Source organism: Vicugna pacos, chromosome 7 (genome assembly GCF_048564905.1).
Source record: "Vicugna pacos chromosome 7, VicPac4, whole genome shotgun sequence".
NCBI lineage: Eukaryota > Metazoa > Chordata > Mammalia > Artiodactyla > Camelidae > Vicugna > Vicugna pacos.
In genome coordinates, this window is record NC_132993.1 from 32,918,215 (window position 1) to 32,936,844 (window position 18,630).

Consider the following 18,630-nt stretch of genomic DNA (forward strand, 5'->3'; position numbering starts at 1 on the left):
CTCCTCTCAGCAAACTCTCCAATGAAATATTTCTTAAAGGTGACATTTGGCCAGGAAAATAAACACTTAACATGACAGTTTCACGACACAGTCTGTGAAATGGAAGACAGCCTCTGGCTGGTGACGATAACCACGCTCACTGCGTGCTTTACTGTCGCACACTGGCCGGTCTAATAAGGGAGCCATTTAGAGGCACTCTCTGCTTTAACAATGACTCATTGTCCTGGGAAACTTCACTGTCTGTGAGAATGAGCCCTGGAGTAGCTCATCATTTCATGGTCACTATGACAACTCTGAACTTTCAGACACTCTGGATCTGTGAAAGGTTGTGTGGTGGATCTGATCTTGAGGGAGTGTTGTGGTGGGGAGGTAACACCACCTTCACTCATTGAAATCTAAAGTAAAATTATCATCATCCGTTAAAGCATTATTCTGTTCACCATTAATCCAACCCATAAAAGTCATCTTGCAAAGTGAGCCACAATAAATATGTTTTCACAGCATAATAGCACTCAAAACTAGGGGTGCTGAGTTGCCATTTAAACCTCTCTCAGAGGAAGTTGTTAAATGACACAAGGTGATTCAAAAAGAATTGAACACCCTTCCAAAATGGGCTACTCGGTAACCAGTAAATACACATCATGTATGTGCCAAATTGTGGGTGAACTTCTAAGTGTCTAGCCATCAGGAAAGTATTAGGTTTTGACCACATGTTTATGCTTGTTATAAACAAATGCTACAAACACATAAACAAGTTATATTTGTCAACTCTTTTTGAATCATTCTGTACTATAATATGGATATGCTAATCTGAGGTCCAAAAATGGGATTTAGATGGTATGTGAAACCCCTAAAGTTATATATAAAAATATTATGTAGTCAAGAATTGAAAGTTATTTCATTTTACCCACATTACAATTTATTTTTATGTAATAACATGGAGTCAATAAAGTTTTCCGTTAACATTTTTCAATGGTACTACTCACTGAGTTAATCTTAAATTTAATTTAAAATTTAATAGACTCCTACAGTATTTTAAGATCTCTAGTAGACAAATAAACATGTTGTCATATTAAACACCACACATCAACCCTGGCTGCTACAGCACCGTTATCCATGCTCTTGCTATGGGGACCCAGGGTCACTGCTAGCCCACAGAGAATCCTTTGAAACTCCTACAAAATTTTAAAAGGCACCAAGATGTCCTTCCTCTTGGGAGGGAGGCAGTCTTGCAATGGGGAGCGTTGTTTGGCATGAGAAATGCAGACTGGATTTCAACCCCTTCCCACCTCCTCCTCTGGGTACTTTTGTATAGGACACAAGTTGTACAACTGTCCATAGCAGCCCCACTGGGGCCCCAATGAAAATGTAAATATATTTTGACTCTTCTCTACTTAAAATACCTTCAACATAGATCAAGGTATACTTTTATTTTTCTTTAAAAAAAACTGTATCTGATTTTAAGATCTACATTTTTTAGCAATTTAACATCTCTGAAATTGAAGTGTTTCTTACAGTGCTATACCCAGTCAGCCAATCAATAAATTTCATATGATGAATATATTTTCTAAGCAAAAAAAGGAAGTGAAATAATCCGAATGTCCGTTTATTATGTTTTTCACTCAGAATAATCTATTATTTCCTACTTGAAAGATGACAGATACCCTGTAGACCTATCAAACAGAGCACTTTCAAGCACTCCTTAGACCAAAATAATCCCTCCTCAACCCCCAAACACTTTTACACTCTCCTTGTGGCTTTACTCCATTCTGCTTTGAACTGTAATTGTATGTTGATTCTCTTGCCCACTGTCCGGTAAGCTCCGTCAGGGCAGGGCCTGTGGACCTCTGTCTCCTCTGCTACGTGGGGCAGCAGCTCAGTCAGGTGGAGGCAGCCTGGGCTCGGGAGCCAGGATGACCCGCATCCTGATCTCGGCCCTGCTGTTGACGGGCTCTAAGATCATGAGCAAGTTATTCAACCTCTTATTTCCTCACTTGTAAAATGGAGACAATAACACTGAACATCTGAGATTGGCCTGAAGGTTTGGAAATGACTGAAGTTGTGAACGACTGGCACTTAGTTTCTTTGTAATTGACTATCACTATTTTTTGGAGACAGCGTGAGTTTTGGAGTCACATAGATTCATACCCTAGCTTGGTGACTCAGTGTGTCCCCTAACTACAAGTTACTTCTCTAAGCCTCAGCTTCCAAGCATTGTGAATGTCGAATTTGTCTGTCTCCTTGACTACTATATCATTACCATCTGACACAGAGCCTAGCAGTTGTTAAGTGGATTAACCAATGAATAAAAAAGGAACATAATCCCTTAACAGCACTATTACAAGAGTTACAGAGAATGTATATATAAAGTGCCAGTCACAGGTACAGTGCCTGGTGTATAGTTGGCCATGGTAACTGATTTTTGATGGTCAGAACAAATGAATACGAGAAAACAGGATTAAAAATGCTATGGACATTCCTGTCCATCTGTTTATCACGTACGTACAGGAACAGACAATAAGAGGACAAGGCCAAATGTCTGGCTGGTGACTAATACCTTCTCCTATTAAATTGTGTTCGCACCTCCAACGCAACACTGATAGAGGCAGCAAGAATCGTTTGTTTAGTAAATGTTTACTGAGCTCTTAGGATGTGGAGAACACCAAAATGGACCAAACACTTAGGAACAAGTACATCTATGTCAGGGACAGAACACTGGAGGTGTGTGCTTTCCAAGAAACTCAGATGTCAGAGGACTGGAACTTCCATGTAAAAAGAGATTCAAAAAAGATCATAATCAACAGACAGGATACTTGTCTGTTCTCTCTTTATTTCAAATACTTCTTCCCTAACTGTGAACTTTCTGCTCCCACCCATTTAGACCAAGGAAGGCAGCCCCTAAGACCCTAGTCACAAATACAGACAGCAGAGAAACACTGATTCTAGAGGTCAGGACCAGGGAGTTTCCTACTGCCCTGGATACTTCCCTCCCACCAGTACAAGAGGGGGCGACAGCAGACATGACGGTTGGGTGGAGGGCGGGTGGATCAAAGCTGTGAGTAGAGATAAATGATTACACCTCCCCTGCAACCTGGCTTCCAGGTGATCTCACCTAAAACTTTCCAAATTGATGCATGGCATCCTTGTCCTCCAAGACAGGAAAGTAGACTCCATAAACCATATCAGAGTACTATTGATCAGAGAGAAGGGAAAAGTCCAAGGCTGTTAATGCTGAGTTATCAATTTGAATTTTACATATCCATGTATTGAGGTTCTTAATTCAAAATATATAATGGACACAGAGGCAAAACAAGGCTGTATGTCTTCATATAATCATTACTGAGGCAAAAAGCTCTAAGCAGTAAACTAGAGGCTAGACTTCAGCTTCCTTAGCACACTTTGTGCTCTCTAAGCCTTTGATGATGGGAGAAGGTTTCTGGCCACTGCAGGGAACATGGGACACTGGGAGTAGCAGCCACACTGCTTGAAAGATAACAAGAAAACTTCCTAGGACCAAGGATGCAAGAAAGAAAGGACAGAGGGCAGAGAGAAGGTGGGAGGGAGAAGAGAAGAAGGATGAGAAGAAAGAGGGAGAAAGGAAAGAAATAATAAATGAACCCAATAAATCCCATCCATCTCAAGGATTAATTATGTAAAACATTGAGCTGAAGGAGCTCTGAGACATGGCTTTTCCACTCCCACTGGCCTTTGGAGGCTGTGTGTATCAATTAGCTGAGAAACATGATGCTGACCTACATGAAACAGGACACTAGGAGAATCCTCCACTTCAGAGGTCAGGCTCCATGAGTGCCCAGGGCCACTTCTGGGGGGACCAAGCTGCAAACAGGTGATGTGAGTCTTTGACATCCTCCTTGCTCCCTTATGTAAAATGCCTTCTAGTGTTCTCCTCCCACTTGATCAGCGCCCACTTGAAGAGACAGAAGTGGCATGAAGGGCAGCTCGAGGGAGTCAGTGTGTGGCAGGGAGGTGGAAAATAGCCCCACTCCCTGATGTCAGCTCATCAGTGTTTATTCTGGGCAGGCAAGATGGCAAAGACCTATCTAATCTTCCAAGGGCAAAAAGGATCAGAGCTCATGTCACGTGTGACAAAAAGGAAGTTTATCTTTTATCAGGTTCCCCTTTCAGGTACTTCCGAGAACCCTTGAGGACTGCTTGCCTGCTCCCAGCTCTGCACTGGCCTCTGTCTGTCCCCTTGGAGTGGCATGGAGACAGGCTCAGCTCTGAGGTCATCTCTCCCATCTCATAACTACATTCCTGGCTTCCCTTTCTGCTTTACTCCAACCACCAACGCAAGCCATCCCTGAATTCTTCAAAGTGGCCACAGAGATCAGAAAGCTCAGGTTAACAAAAGAGAATTACAATGTAGAAAACTATTTTCCCAAAAGAGAATTGGGCTCCCAAGTCCTCCTCCTGCCCCAGGTTGCATCTATTTCTACATCACTTGGAACCATCATTTTTTTGTTTTGTTTTGTTTTCACTGGCTCATAACTCCTTTTGCGGAATTACGGTGGGTAGACCCTCATCCTTTTATCCAAGAGAAGTCCTTGGGCCTCTGCTGGTGCTGTCGGCCTCATCATACCTTTGATTTGTATCTGCCAACATGGACCAGAGAGATGGACAGACTGAAGGAAGATGAAGACGCTGAGCAGGTGGAGATGAGAAAGAGCCAGAATGAAACATCAGCATTGGGCTCTGTGGCTCAGAACTGTCTCCTCACAGTAACATTCTATCCTTATTTTATTTATTTAACAACATTTCTCCATAATAAGTTATCTCCTTACAAGAAAAACTGAAGGAGTGTCAGTGGAAATTTTAACCAAGCTGCAATTTTTTGTAACATGCAGTCACACAAGTGTGTTCTTTTATAGGAATATGCAGGGCCGGTCTTATCCCTGAAGAAAAAAGAACATGGTGGGACTGCCTCGTTTACTGAGATTGCTAAGATAATAAATTGATATTATGAGTCCAATTTTCATGCGTCTGAGTGAGAATCTGTTGAAGCAGGAGGGACATTATGGGAAAAAAGCTTAAGAAGTGAAATCAGATTATTCATACCCAGTTTAGGAGCTGCTCAGAGAGCAGAAAAATCTTAGGAAGTAATTTATCCGGCGGCAAGACAGCGAACAATGAAGACAGCTCTTCTTTCAGATGAGAGGATGGTCCAGGACAGCTCTGTGACTGCAGATGACAGCAGGTCATAGCCCAGATAGCAGAGCTATTGAATAACTAATGTTCAAAGGTTTATAGCCTCAAATGCACATTCTAGAGTGCAAATTGCCCTTGACTCTACATTATCAAAAACAGAATATTACAGTGTAATCACGTTGGATGTATACCAGAACCACTATACAGACTGATGTTTGCTTATGCCAAAGGCTTTCTGTGGGCACGAGACATTCAAGACACCGGTCACCACTGAAGGGATAAGTCTCAGATTAGACACGTATTTAAGGTAGAAGAACCACAATTGGTATACAAATGAAGCAAGAAGACGGGTAGTAAACAAAGTTCAACAGAATACAGCTGGCCCTTGAAAAACTGGCTTGAACTGCGCAGGTCCACTCTCACGAGGGTATTTTTCAATAGTAAATACTACGGTGGCACAAGGCTGTTGGTCGGCTAAATCTGCGGATGCTGAGGAACTGAGGACACGGAGGGCCGGCTAGATTAAACCCTGTGTTGTTCAAGGGTCAACAGTAACTGCAGCTAAAGCAGCTCTACTAGCAGATGGGTCTTAAGAGGACAAAGGCTTCCAACGTGTGTAAATGACGTCCCTGCTCTCTGGCAGACAGGTCGTGTTACTGTTCTGGAACTATCAACATCTGTTGGAGACTCTCTCAGAGAGAGGAGGTAAAAGGCAACCCCAAGGTAAAACCGCCAAGCTGGTAAAAGACCACTGATGTGATGGCAGTAGCTTTTGAGGAGAAGATTGACCTGATGTCAATGGTCCTCTGAGGGAAATTAATCTAGGGGTAATCAGCACAACGAGTTGAAAGAGGATTCAGGTTCTGTGTGTCTGAAGCTAATACCAGCTTAAAGAAGGTATGGGCCCTCTTTAAGATAAAGAATACAGATTTAAGACTGCAAAAGTGCTAGGGCCAGTCCCAGAGCCTTTGAACGGGCCCCTGCGAGGAAGGGGGCCTGAAGGGCAAGCTTCCTTACCTTCCCAATAAGCTACCTCATGGCTCCACTAACACTGTCATCTCACTCGCCCAGCACCCACACTAGAAGCCAGGGACTCAGCTTTGATCCTTTCTCTTATTTTCTCCTGTCACCAAGCCATGCCCGTTTTGTTTCTTGAATGTCTCTCAAATTCATTTCTTTCTTCATTCTTCTTGCCAATACCTGGATCTAGCCATCACCACCTCTTACCTACTCCACTGCCAAGAGCCTCCTAAACAGTCCCCCATCACCACTCTTGTTTACCTCCCGGAAATGTATCCTTCACCCCACCGCCCAGAGTACCCTATCAAAAAGGTGGACTGACAAGTCCGCACTTCTGCTGAGCACCCTTCATTAAGGCCTCCTCGGTGGAAAGCCTTCTTAGCCTGACAAAGCCAGCAGGGCCTCTCCTCTGCACATCTCCACCCTCAGCTCAGCGTCTCACAGTATCAGCACCAGGTGGCCTGTAGTTCCTTGCAAACACCTTGAAAGCTTCTAAATCCAGGCTTTTGGTTCCTGGCTGACCTCTCAGCTTGGCATCATCTCCCTTTCCCCTCATCCCGCCTCCTCTCCACCTTTCTTCACCAGGCTCTCTTTCACCCGGAGGCCTTCCTCACCACCCGGCCCTCCACACCAGCAAGTCACCCGCCATGCAGAGCGCCATCAAGGTGCTCAGCACACTGTGTTCAAAGGGCCTGTTTGTAATCTGCCTTTCCTTCTCCTCTCCAGCTTGTGATCTCCTGAAGGGGCGGGGGTTAGGAGACATGTCCGATTCATTTTTAGCAGAAGGTAGGTAATGCTAGCACTTAGCGGAATGGAGGTCCTCAATAGATATTTTTGAATGAATGAACAAATTAATGACTACACAACCAAATCAATCACTGTGTAAGCCGTTCTCTGTGACTGAGGACAGTGCGACAAGAGAGAGCTTAGTTCTGCGCTATGCCCAGGACTGTGGGTGGGAGAAAGAAAAGAAGGCAATTAGGCACAGGCTACTGAGAATAATCAACAGGAACTGTTGGTGTCACCTTCTTTCTACTTATCACTAAATTTGTGCAGTGAATATACATTACTTTTTTAATAAGAAAAGGAGTTTATTAGAGTACCTGCCAAGCTGCTTAACAAAGAGACCCCAGAATAGAATGATAAAAGCACAGGTTTGGTTCTCTCCCATGAAAAGACCCAGAGGTGATGTGTCCAGGGCTGGAGGAGCAGCTCTCTTGTCCTCAACATGCCAGCCCTGCCCTCGTGACAACCGAGTTTCCAAGGCTGCTTCTCTAAGAAATAGTGAGAACAAAGCAGGAAAGACAGGGCAGTTGGCTTTTCAGGGAAGCAGGAAGTTGCCCTCAGTTGTGGCTAAATACCCACATTCAGCTGCAAGAGACACTGGGAATTGTAGTCTCGAATCGGGCACTCGTATGGCAGAGTTTTAATCATAAAAGGAAGAACAGGAAAGGAATGGCAGGGACAACTGGGGTTCCGATGTAGTCCTCTGCTCCGTTTGTTTTCTATAAAAGCGAAAGAGAGAATGTTTTAATAAAGTAGTAGAAGCAGAAGCAGAAGCCAGATTTCAAGGGAGAAAGAGGTATCAGGAACTGGACAAATGAAGATTTAAAGTACAGATCATTTACTTGAATTTAACAGTAAATGAAAGAAGAGAAATAGTGTGATGGCTTAGAACCACAGAATCAAACCAGGTTTGGTTTTTGTTTTGTTTTTCTCTTAAGAAGGAATAGCTGCACTTGCCTGAAGTTGTCAGTGGAAAGAAAGATTTAAAAATGCTGGAGAAGGCCTAAAACTAGAGATTTAAGCCTTGTTAAATCAGGACTCCGCTCCTGAAATTGAAGGAAGGCTGAGAGGACAGTGTAGAGATACTGATACTGAAGTGGTGAGGAAAGGAGATTGGGAAGTTTACACTTCCCACCCCCTCTCCAGGATCTCAGCGCTAGAGCCCCAAGCTCCAAAGTTTCCCATCCCTAATCACGTCTCCCCCTCAACATATTACCTGTGACCCAATCCTCTGCATTTTCTACTTTGTAAAGTCAGTGAATCAGCTAGACAAGAGTACCAACAAAGGCTTCAAGGGATATTCTGCCTCCTGTTCCCTTCTTTCATTCATGTATTTATACATTTTTAATTGAACAGATAAAGATCACCTTCTGCATTCCCAGGGGAATGAAACAGACGACAAAATCCTTGCCTTCAGGGAGTTTGACTTTGAGGACATGTACATTTCAGCAATAGCCTTCTGAAGACAATGCCCAGCCTCTGCTGCCTCACCCACCCAGTTACTTTATTTATTAGCTTACTTATTTATTTAAAGTACAGTCGACAATGTTGTGTTAGTTTCTGGTGTACGCATAGTGATTCAGTTACACATACATATATGTTCCCTTTCATATTCTTTTTCATTATAGGCCATTACAAGACATTGAATATAGTTCCCTGTGTTATATAGTAGGACCTTGTTGTTTGTCTCTTTTATATATAGTCATTAGTGCCTGCAAATCCCAAACTCCCAGTTTGTCCCTCCCGAACCCCCACCCCCAGTTACTTTAATAGTAAATTCCCTGGGAGGATAGGACATGGGGCAACAGTATGACAGATGCCTCCCTGGTCACACTGAATACACGCCTGTCCCTTGGTGGCTGGAAGAATACTGATCTAGGTAGTAAATCCATGGAACACAAATATGGAAGATGGAGATAACAAAACATGTCCATTGTGAAGAGATGTTAACAAGGTAGACAGATCTCTAGGAAGGTCCTTACATGGCCATAAAGGGCCAGCGGTTTTCCCACCTTGATTTTCTACCACCAGCACGTGCTTTCTGCTCTCTGCTCGTCACTTCTCATCATCTTCCTGGCTCACTGTTTGGTTTTCATTTTCTCCATGCCGTCCTGCCTATGATCACCTTCCGATTTGTCTTTAAGCTCAACAAACCATCTCTAATCTCTGCCAGGCAGTAGAGGGTACAGGTGAAGAGCACAGGCAGTGAAAAGGCTTAAGAGTCTGGGTCCTGGAGCAATTAACATCTCCAAGCCTCAGGGTTCTCATCTGCAAGTGGATAATAACAGAACCTACCTTGTAGCTTCTGAGAATTAAAAGGGATGTTCCCGCATGGTCTTCACAAAATCAGCACCTAGAGGTCAATAAAGGTTACTTATTATTATGTGACATTGTGACTGGATAAAGCAGCTGATGTCAGCCCAAAGCCTGACCAGTTCAGGCTATTAGCTTAAGTTAAAAAAAAAAAAAAAGTAAAACAAAAAAGAGCATTAAATACCGGGATGAATTACATATCCCTTCCGGAACAGTCTTTGACTACGTAGACCTAGAATGAACCAGGGGCCAGAAGAACAGTCCGGCTTTCACAGCAGTCAGCCTTACTAGGGCCTCCCGGGTTGGCCTTCATAAAAATAATAGGAAATGCTGAGTCATCCTGCTCCTGGGCTGGGGTGGGGCTGAAATCCTCTGTGGCAAGCCTCCCCGCGGAACCTTCCAGCCTACTCCATCCACTCTGATCTCATGACCACACGCAGCTGACCTTTTCTTTGTCTTAGCCCCACGTATGCCCTCCTCTCTCACCCACTGATCCAACTGGTTATTTTCCTTCGATAGGCACAAGCCTCCCAACCTCAGTTCTTGAGCTGCAGCCAAATGGGCAGGCCCTCTTACCTGGGAATTTCCACCTGCTAAGCAGGGGAGGCCTTGAGCAGAGAAAGGTGCTAACTTTCTTCCTGGGAACGTTGCTCAGGTTTTTCTTTTAAAAGAGTTAAGTGAGAGGGAGGAAGAAGCACATTTTAAAACCTGCTCATAGTGGAAATGGATGAACATGAAGGAAAGGGGAAAAGTTAGATGTGTTTTGCAGAAGATAGATGAGTGCAACTACTTTATTAACCTCCTAATCCTATCTCAGCAGTCTGAGGGCACTGCCAGAGTTACAAAGATGGCTTGCCATCTCTTCTCTGTTGAAAATTCTCCCCGCAATCAATATCAATTTGGGTAACTAACTGACCCTTGCTTTACATGGTGGGACTGCAAGATGAATGGTTGGTTTTGATTTTCAGGCTGCAGAGCTCTGCAAGCACTGCAGATGTCCAGAGTAAAAAGACTGGTCAAAACTATAAAAGAAGCTGCACAGGAAATGCATTTCAGTATCTTCACTTACTGGACCAGAGAACCTGTATTGGCAAAATACTTGCTCTTTGAAGTCTTGAGTATATGGCTGCCAGCCCCATGTGCCCTTCTAAGCCCCTACTTCCTATTTCTTCAGTTGTGAAATGCAGAGTGGTTAGAAGTCTCATGCACAAGGTCTGAGCGGTCACAAATATCTCCTCTGTCCCCACTGCTCCTCCTGCAACCCTGACCACAGCCCCTGCAAGTGGAGGTGGGAGTGGCTGGTAGGTCTGAAGAGCAGCCACCACCAACTCTGCCACTTCCTTCCCTCTTGGGTTCCAATCTCTGATAACTGTCCCCTGCCCCTCCCCTCCCAACAGGTGATACAAACATAGTCACCCCATTGTGGCACGCACAAGCTGGCTGTGACATCTTTTTCTGCACTGATCACCGAGAGTGGCTATAGTGTGGGTGAGTGCTTCCTGCCCCGCTGCCTCATGCATGACCCTCCAGAAGGGACTGAAGAGAATGCCTTCCTTCCCTGCAGAAATAGGCTACCACTCTTGACAGGAGATGTGCACCCCTATTCTGCTCTCTGGTTCACAGAGGGCACTTGAGATTGTTCTTCTTGGCCAACACGTTAAAAGACTTGCCATTTGCTCACTAGGTACTAAAAGTTCTGACTTCAACATTTGTGCCAAAGATCAAATCTTAGGTTTTCATTCTTATTCACATTTGTTTGCAGACTGAATTTTTTTTGCAGGCCTGGGGTCTGTGTGTTCATATTCATTCCTTTGGTTGTTAATGAAATGAACCGACATGAACTCTCTCATTTAGCTTGATTTTTGTTATGAATTATTATTGAGAAATGGGACAGAATCATGGAAGGAGAACTGAGAATCGTTTAACTGCTAAGGATTATACAAATTATCATTTTCTGATTATAAAGCTACTACATAATCATCGTACACGCTATGATAAGTCCAGTAAAGTTTAAATCACCAAGATAAAAAGGGCAATAATCTCACTACCCCACGGCTACAACTGTCCACATTTTGATATATTTCCTTCCAATCTCTTTTTCCTGAAATTTTTAGTGGGAATAGGAGGCCTATTTTTATTACTAACACCCTTCAGCAAAGAACAAGCACTGTGCCAAGGAGAGGGACATACATATTTGCTAGTATTTCCAGCAACTCGACAGGAAGGTGTTGCTGAGGTTGTGGAAACTGAGCCCCAAGAAGATTAGTTAGTTCAAACTCACATCTCACTTGCCCGGCAAAATTTTCCGGGATGTGGACTCCAAACTGAAGCCTTTTAGCAGATTTAGTGGAGAGAATGAAATGATGGGAGAGGAATGTGGGAAGGCCAATGCTATTCTTAGTGAGAGTCAGATCTGTCCATTTTATTATGAAATCCGACCTACCGAGAGAAATTGCTTTATCTGAAACAACAAGGACCTACTGTATAGCACAGGGAACTAAAGTCAATTTCTTATAACAAAATATAATGGAAAAGAATCTGAAATATATGTATGTATATGTATAACTGAATCCTTTAGCTGTGCACCTTAAGCTAACATTGTAAATCAACTACACTTCAATTTAAAAATTAAAAAAAAGAAATTTATCTGTACACAGTCATTTTAAAAAGAGAGATTTATTTCTTCCTGAATCCAAAACTTCACTACTTGTCATTATAAGCTGACTACAGAGAAATGGAGAGATACCTCTGAAACATCTACAAAGCAGCTTGGCTGGAAGTACGTACACCAAAGGAGGAAGGAGGATAAATTCTCGGCAGTTTGGGCCACGTTCGACACAGTACGAGCCTGGGCAATGTCTCAGCTGCCAGGGACTGCCAGCTGTAGACAGTCACAACTGTGGGGTCCTGGGCTACTGGCCAGACGTGAGTAACAACAGCGAGGACACACGTGTAATTGGAGTCCTGCTAAAAAACATCTGGGCTCAGATAAAAATATCTATTTAGTAATTCCTGTGCCAGCCAGCTACTCACTTTGGGGCATTAAAATAAGCACATACAAGGAATGGCTTCCTTGGCAACAAGGCATTTCATTCATTCAGCAAATATTTATTGAGCACTTGCTATGTGCCAGACACTGCGTATGTAGGCTGGTTGGATACATCAGTGAGCAAAACAAATACCGATCTCTGCCCTGTGGAGCTGGCTCTTCAGCGGGAGAAGATAGCCATCAGACAGTAAATGTAACTGAGGCAAGTTGTGCAAATTCTACAGCATTCCATGGTTTGGGTGTGAAGGGCAAGCCTGGCTTGGGGAGCTCACAAGTAGAAGGTCAACCAGAAGAGGCATGTGGTCCCTCCATCTGTTATTCACATGATATTAACTTGTTGGAGGGTTGGGGAGGTTACAGCTCAGTGGTAGGATATGTGCTTAGCATGCACAAGGTCCTGGGTTCAATCCCCAGTGCATCCATTAAAAAAGTAATAATCATAACTTGTGCTCAATGTCAGGGTTTGCTTTTATTTCCCTCTGTCACTTTATTTTATTATTATTTTTAAATTTGTAAGATGTTTACATTGTTCAGTATATTTAGAGAAGTGTCACCTCCATCTCTGTCTTCTCAGTCACTTTTCCTGCCCCTTCTAGGAAACCATTTTTTACTAATTTTTGACTTATCATTCCAAGGATTTTGTTTTGGGTAAAAATAAACAAACATTCTTATTTCTCCTCCCTCCTTACACAAAAGGTAGTGTTCTATACCTACCTTTTATCTATCTACTTAATCTTTGGTTCTGAATCTTGCTTTTAGAGAGCTGTTTCTTTTCTTTTCTTTTCTTTTTAAACAGCTGCTCTGTTTTTTATTTTATGTTATGTAACAAGTCCCCTGTTGATGGACATTTGGATTGTTTACAATGTTTTGCTACCACAAATAATGTCAGCGTGAATAACTCCCTGAACACATTGTTCTGAATTTATAGAGACTCTTAAAAGTGGAACTGCTAAGTTAACAGGCAAATGCAAATGTAGCTTTGTTAGTTAATTCCAAATTACTCTCCATAGAGGCTTTTGCATTCCCAACAATTATGACAGCACTTGTTTCTCCACAGCCTCACCCACAGAGGGCGCTATCAAACTTCTTGAGTTTTGCCAATCAGATAAATGAGCATTCATATTTTTAAAATTAAAAAATAATTTTTTTCTAATGGAGATACTAGGGGTTGAACCCAGGACCTTGTGCATGCTAATCACACACTCTACCACTGAGCCATATACACCCCCTCATTCTTAAATACTTATTAACTCACTTTTCTCTTAATATAAGCAAGACTGAGTAGCTTTCCAGATATGTGAAGGCCATTTTCTTTTCTTTTTTTTTCTTGTTTGAATAGCTTATTCATGTTCTTTGTCCATTGTGCCTCTTTTCCAGGGTTTTCCTGAGTATTCTTGCTTGCTCACTTTTCTTATGTACTTGAGAATCAACTTTTCTGATTCCAGAAAAAAAAGAAAAAAGGCCACTCTTAACATGATAACAATAAATGTATGTATTAGCTTGGGGAGAACTGGCATCTCCCTGGTGCTGCATTGTCTAAACTGAAGAACGTGTCCTGTCTCCCTCCTTGTTCAACTCTACTTTTGTGCTTCACAGGAGTGCTTTGAAGTTTCCCTCCTATCTGTTCAGCACATTTCTTTGTACTCATTTCGTGAAACCACAACAGGATGCAGCTGAACTGGACGTGGCTGGAGGAAAGCCCACAATCATGCTGACTGGTCTCACTCTAAACTTATTACCACAGACCACAAGCGGTGCCTTCCTGGGCAGTCACACTGCCCCGGACGTCCTTCAGTCTCCGCTCCCCAGACAGCTATCCACACCCTCTCCCCTCCCCTCCCCATCCTCATCCAGCTGATTGTCTTGTTTTCTATCCTCACCGAGAAAACAACACAAAACAAAAACGAGAAGAGAACTTCTGCAACTTTCTCATGGGGTAATTAATGCCGGCCACCCAAATTCAAATCTGTCCACCCTCTGGGGGAAGAAAAAGTACAGATTAATACAGAGAGAGAAGCTTGTATCTTCAGAACAAGGAGACAGAATAACGCAAACTCCAATTTAGATATAAATGGCAAAAAAGAAATGCAAGGACAGCAGTCACTGTGGAGTCTATCCCAGACATCAGACTTGTGAGAATTCTATGGAAGAGGAGAGAGCTGCAACGTCTGGGGCATAGCAGAGGCTAACATCAGCTGGGGGTCGGCCCCAGCAGGAGGTGGGGGGGGCAATCAGGCCTAAGACTCTGAGCTGGCTCGCTCGCCTCTGCTGGGCTCCCCTGGCCTGCCCCAAGTGCACTGCTCCATCTCGACCACTGCAAGACCGGAGGGTGTCTGGGAATAGTGGGGTCGCCACAAGAACGAGGGCCCCCTCGTGACTCCAGGGAAGTCTAGAGGACGTGTGAGGTCTCAGTTTCCTTGGCTGAGGCCTCTTTTGAGTTCAGTTGATGGGGTTGAAGGCCTAGAGAACTGTCAGTCACACTGGGAAAACAAGACAAACACCAAGCAATTACTAACCAAGACAGCATGATACAGCTTATGTTTACACACTGAAAAATCTACTAAATTATGCAGTAGAGACAATTCAGAAATAGTACAGTTTATAATAAGGCACTAATCATAGGATGCAGGGAGTAAATACAAAAGATGCTTGAGAATGGATGCATCTCCTGTGCTGGAACCATCGGGTCACGGATATCTTGATGAGAAGTGGGGGTCTAAAGCTAAATTTTTATCTCTGGCATAAAGACTGTTAAGGAGGCTTGTGTCAAATAGATCTGAGAATGAGCAAGACAGTGGATGTACACTGGTGACCATAAGGTTGTTTATTGACATGTTTCTTAGGAAGGTCTCAGTTTAACCACCAGAGGGCAAGAGAACACAGAAACCATTCCACGATTTATGGTCTTAGAAATGTTTGGAATTGAAGCACTGTATAGTTGTTTTTGCAAAAGCAAACAACTAAAACAATCACAAATGTGGCTCTTTTGAAAAAATACATTTTAAAACTGCATGTCTAAAGCAGAGACTAATTACCGTTGACATTGCAACACATTCTTGCTTTTTTATAGATCAGAATTTCTTAAAATGATGCAGGCATTTCTTTATAGATCCTTACATGCTCAGCAAAAAATGTGGGAATATGCCTGAATAATTTGACCTAACATTTTAAGAAACACTTTCATTTGAAGATCCCATAGAAATGATCAAGCCTCTAAAACTTTAATAAGAGTCCAGAGCAGTGATGAATTTGATAAATCTCAGAAGTAGATTTCTCTGGAGAAGGTGATGTTATTGTCAATATAGCACGTGATGACATTTGTTAAATGGGCTAACAAATGTCAGAACATGAAATGAGTTGTTCGTTAAAAATGAACATGTATTTAATCTACCAGATAAGTCAGAAAGGAGGTGGGAAGAGGGAGAGAAGGACCTGCCCTTTCCAGTAGATGGGGGACAAGAGCGGGCTCACACCTGACAAAATCCTGAGACCACTGGCCACGTGTGTGCTCCCTCCAGGGTCCATCAGCTCCTCCCATGCCACTCATCCCCTCCCACGCCACTCATCCCCAACTGCAAAAATGACTCCAACGGAGCTTCAAGTCCATAGGCCTCAGACCCAGATAGAGAAATTGCAGCAAAGTTCCTCCAGGCTTGTAAAATGTGCTGTTCACACACTTAATTTGAGGGTGACAGGAGAGTATAAACCCCCCTGGGCTGGACATCTACAAAGCGGGGTTCTGGCTCTAAGGTGGACACTACCTGGGAAAACTACTGAACCTCTCTGTCTGTAGAACTTTCATCTCCAAAAGATGTGAGGCCAGGTGACTCACAGATCCCTACCAACTCATCGATCCTAAGATTCTGTTCATTTTGTCCCCATCTCAGTTAACATGTGAGCCAACAGAATGTAAGATGCTAGTCTCTGCACAAGAAAATATGTAGTTTAAGAAAGGACTCTTGAAGACCCTGCAAAAGTTAATCTGTACCAATAAAATTTCAGACCTGAAAGCAGGATATAAGGAAATTCATTTCATTTTATTTTATTTTGTTTTATTTTATTTTATGTGCTGGGTGGAGGATGTTGGTGTCATTCAAACCATGCTTTCAGAGGCCACCTTCGGCTCGGAAGTACAGTCTGCTTTTACACATCTCTGAGTCTTACTGAACTATAAACCTTAGGGCTCTTAGATCACTGAGCAATCAAAGTAGCAACTAAGAGAATTAACAGAAGGTAGGACAGCCAGTTCTAACACTCCGCTAGGCTGTGGTGTGAGGAAGCATTACCTCCTACCCAGATTTGAGACCATCTGTACTGGTGAAATGCATTCAGCTCTAATTACCAGAATAGTCAACCACAGAAGCTTAAACCACAAACAACAAGAAATTCAGAGCTAGCTCTTCCAGGGGTGGTCAGCAGTTCAGTGGTTTCACCCAGAGAATTAACCCCTGCCAGTTACCAGATGTCTGCCCCGTAAGCAGGGAGGGATGAGTGGACAAATGGAACTTTCTTCTTCTGCACTTTTGCTCTTATCAGGGAGGAAAATCTTTCCCTCCAGCTGACTTGCTCTTATATTTCACTGACCAGAAGTAGATCACGTTTATTTCTCACTGGTCTGAAGGCTGAGAAGTCCAAGATCCAAGAACCAGCTGAAGGCAAAATCCTCAACAAAACACTAGCAAACCAAATTCAACGGCATCATAAAAGGATCACACATTATGATCAAGTGGGATTTATCGCTAGAATGCAATCATGGGTCAACAGTCACAAATCCATAAATGTGATATACTACATTAACCGAATAAAGGATAAAAATCATGTGATCATTTCAGTCAATGCCAAAAAAAGTATTTCTTTTATAAGGGCACTAATCCCATTTACAAGAGCTGTGCCTTCATGACCTAATTATCTCCCAAAGACCCACTCCAAATACCATCACGCTGGAGATGAGAGGGTTCAACATATGAATTTGGAGGGGGGTATAAATATTCAGCATCCACCAAAGGAGTTTTAAAATATTTTAGTTTTTGTTCTATTGCATAGATTATTGGGTTTCTCTTGCCCTTCGGCTGTAAGAAGCCGCTGTGTTGAATAAGCAGCCAGATTATTCCCAAGGATGTGACTGGAGACATTTCCTAGGGAAGACTCTTGGCAGGCAAACAAAATGCATCGTGTATGTTTCTGCAGCAGCCCAACAGAGCGCAGCACTGCACTGCTCACTCCCTCCTGGGGACGGAACTGTACCAGTTATCAAATTAATTTCTTCTTTCTGAAATGCATAACACAGTTCCTGGGCTTCTATCTATTCAAGAGTTTAGAGCCAGCACCTGAGACAAAAGGATTTTAATTGCATGCTGATAAAATGTCAAAACAATTGTGCTTAAGATTACTGTGCATTTCGTTTTTAAACAACGCCTCCAGGATTACAAGAGAGATTTGCCCCTGTGAGTGAAATCCGGTTTATAACTCATCAAAAAATCCTCAACCTATGAGCAAGTTCTTATATTCTTCTCTCTAAGCCAGTAGACTGTGTCTTTCTACCTTTCAAATTACACAGCAATACAGTACACTAAAGTGAGTAGTCGGCAAATTTGGTTAACCTATTTTAACTTTAAAGGGTGGCTTTTACCACTCTGTGAAAACCCTAATGATGAATAAGGGTCGGTGTTTGGGGAAGTTGCTTATTTCACAGAACATAGCTGGTGTGCCTCATGTTAAAACATGGGGAGCTGTCTCAGAAGGTCACCTTCTCTAACAGTATTTCTCACTTTAAAAAGAAACACCCAAAGATGACAAGGACATGGCTTGACTTTCAAGGTCATCCAATGAGATAAAGAGGTGCTCTAGGTTAAGGCAGAGATGTTTGACCGAAGTGTGGTACTGCCACATACCGAGAATAGTCAGGGTGGGCTACAGGGTTTACAGGACAATTGCTAAGAAAATTGCTAGTAGCTAGAAAAGCAGAATCATCTCCCAAAAGGGAAGTTTTTGTTTCTTTTGGGGTAAGACACATTCTCTGAGGGAGTGATTAATGAGAGGCAAGGCACAAAAGATCTAAGGCATTTGTCACTATCCTTAGTATTTAAGCAATAAGGCAAAAATCTGTATATCCACATATACATACATACATATACACAGAAGTTTATGTCTATTGGAGGTGATGAGGCATCCTTCACTCACTTTGCTTACTCTCCAGTCCAACTGATTCTTCTTGAGTTCAACAAAAGAGGTCAGATCTGTATCTTGGTTTTAAAAGACCTGTTCAAGTCTGAAGTTACAAAACAAAAAAACACAAA

General features: G+C 42.8%; 1 protein-coding gene across 1 annotated transcript in view; it reads right to left on the reverse strand.

The window, feature by feature from the left end:
- Nucleotides 1-9,620, reverse strand: part of IFRD1 (interferon related developmental regulator 1) — a 43,053-nt gene extending 33,433 nt beyond the window's left edge. The window contains exons 1-2 of the mRNA XM_072964652.1: nucleotides 9,470-9,620; nucleotides 9,268-9,325 (exon numbers count right to left, since the gene is read on the reverse strand). The gene's annotated coding sequence lies outside the window, so the exon portion shown is untranslated. The remainder of the gene's footprint in view (nucleotides 1-9,267; nucleotides 9,326-9,469) is intronic.
- Between the last annotated feature and the right edge of the window lie 9,010 nt (nucleotides 9,621-18,630).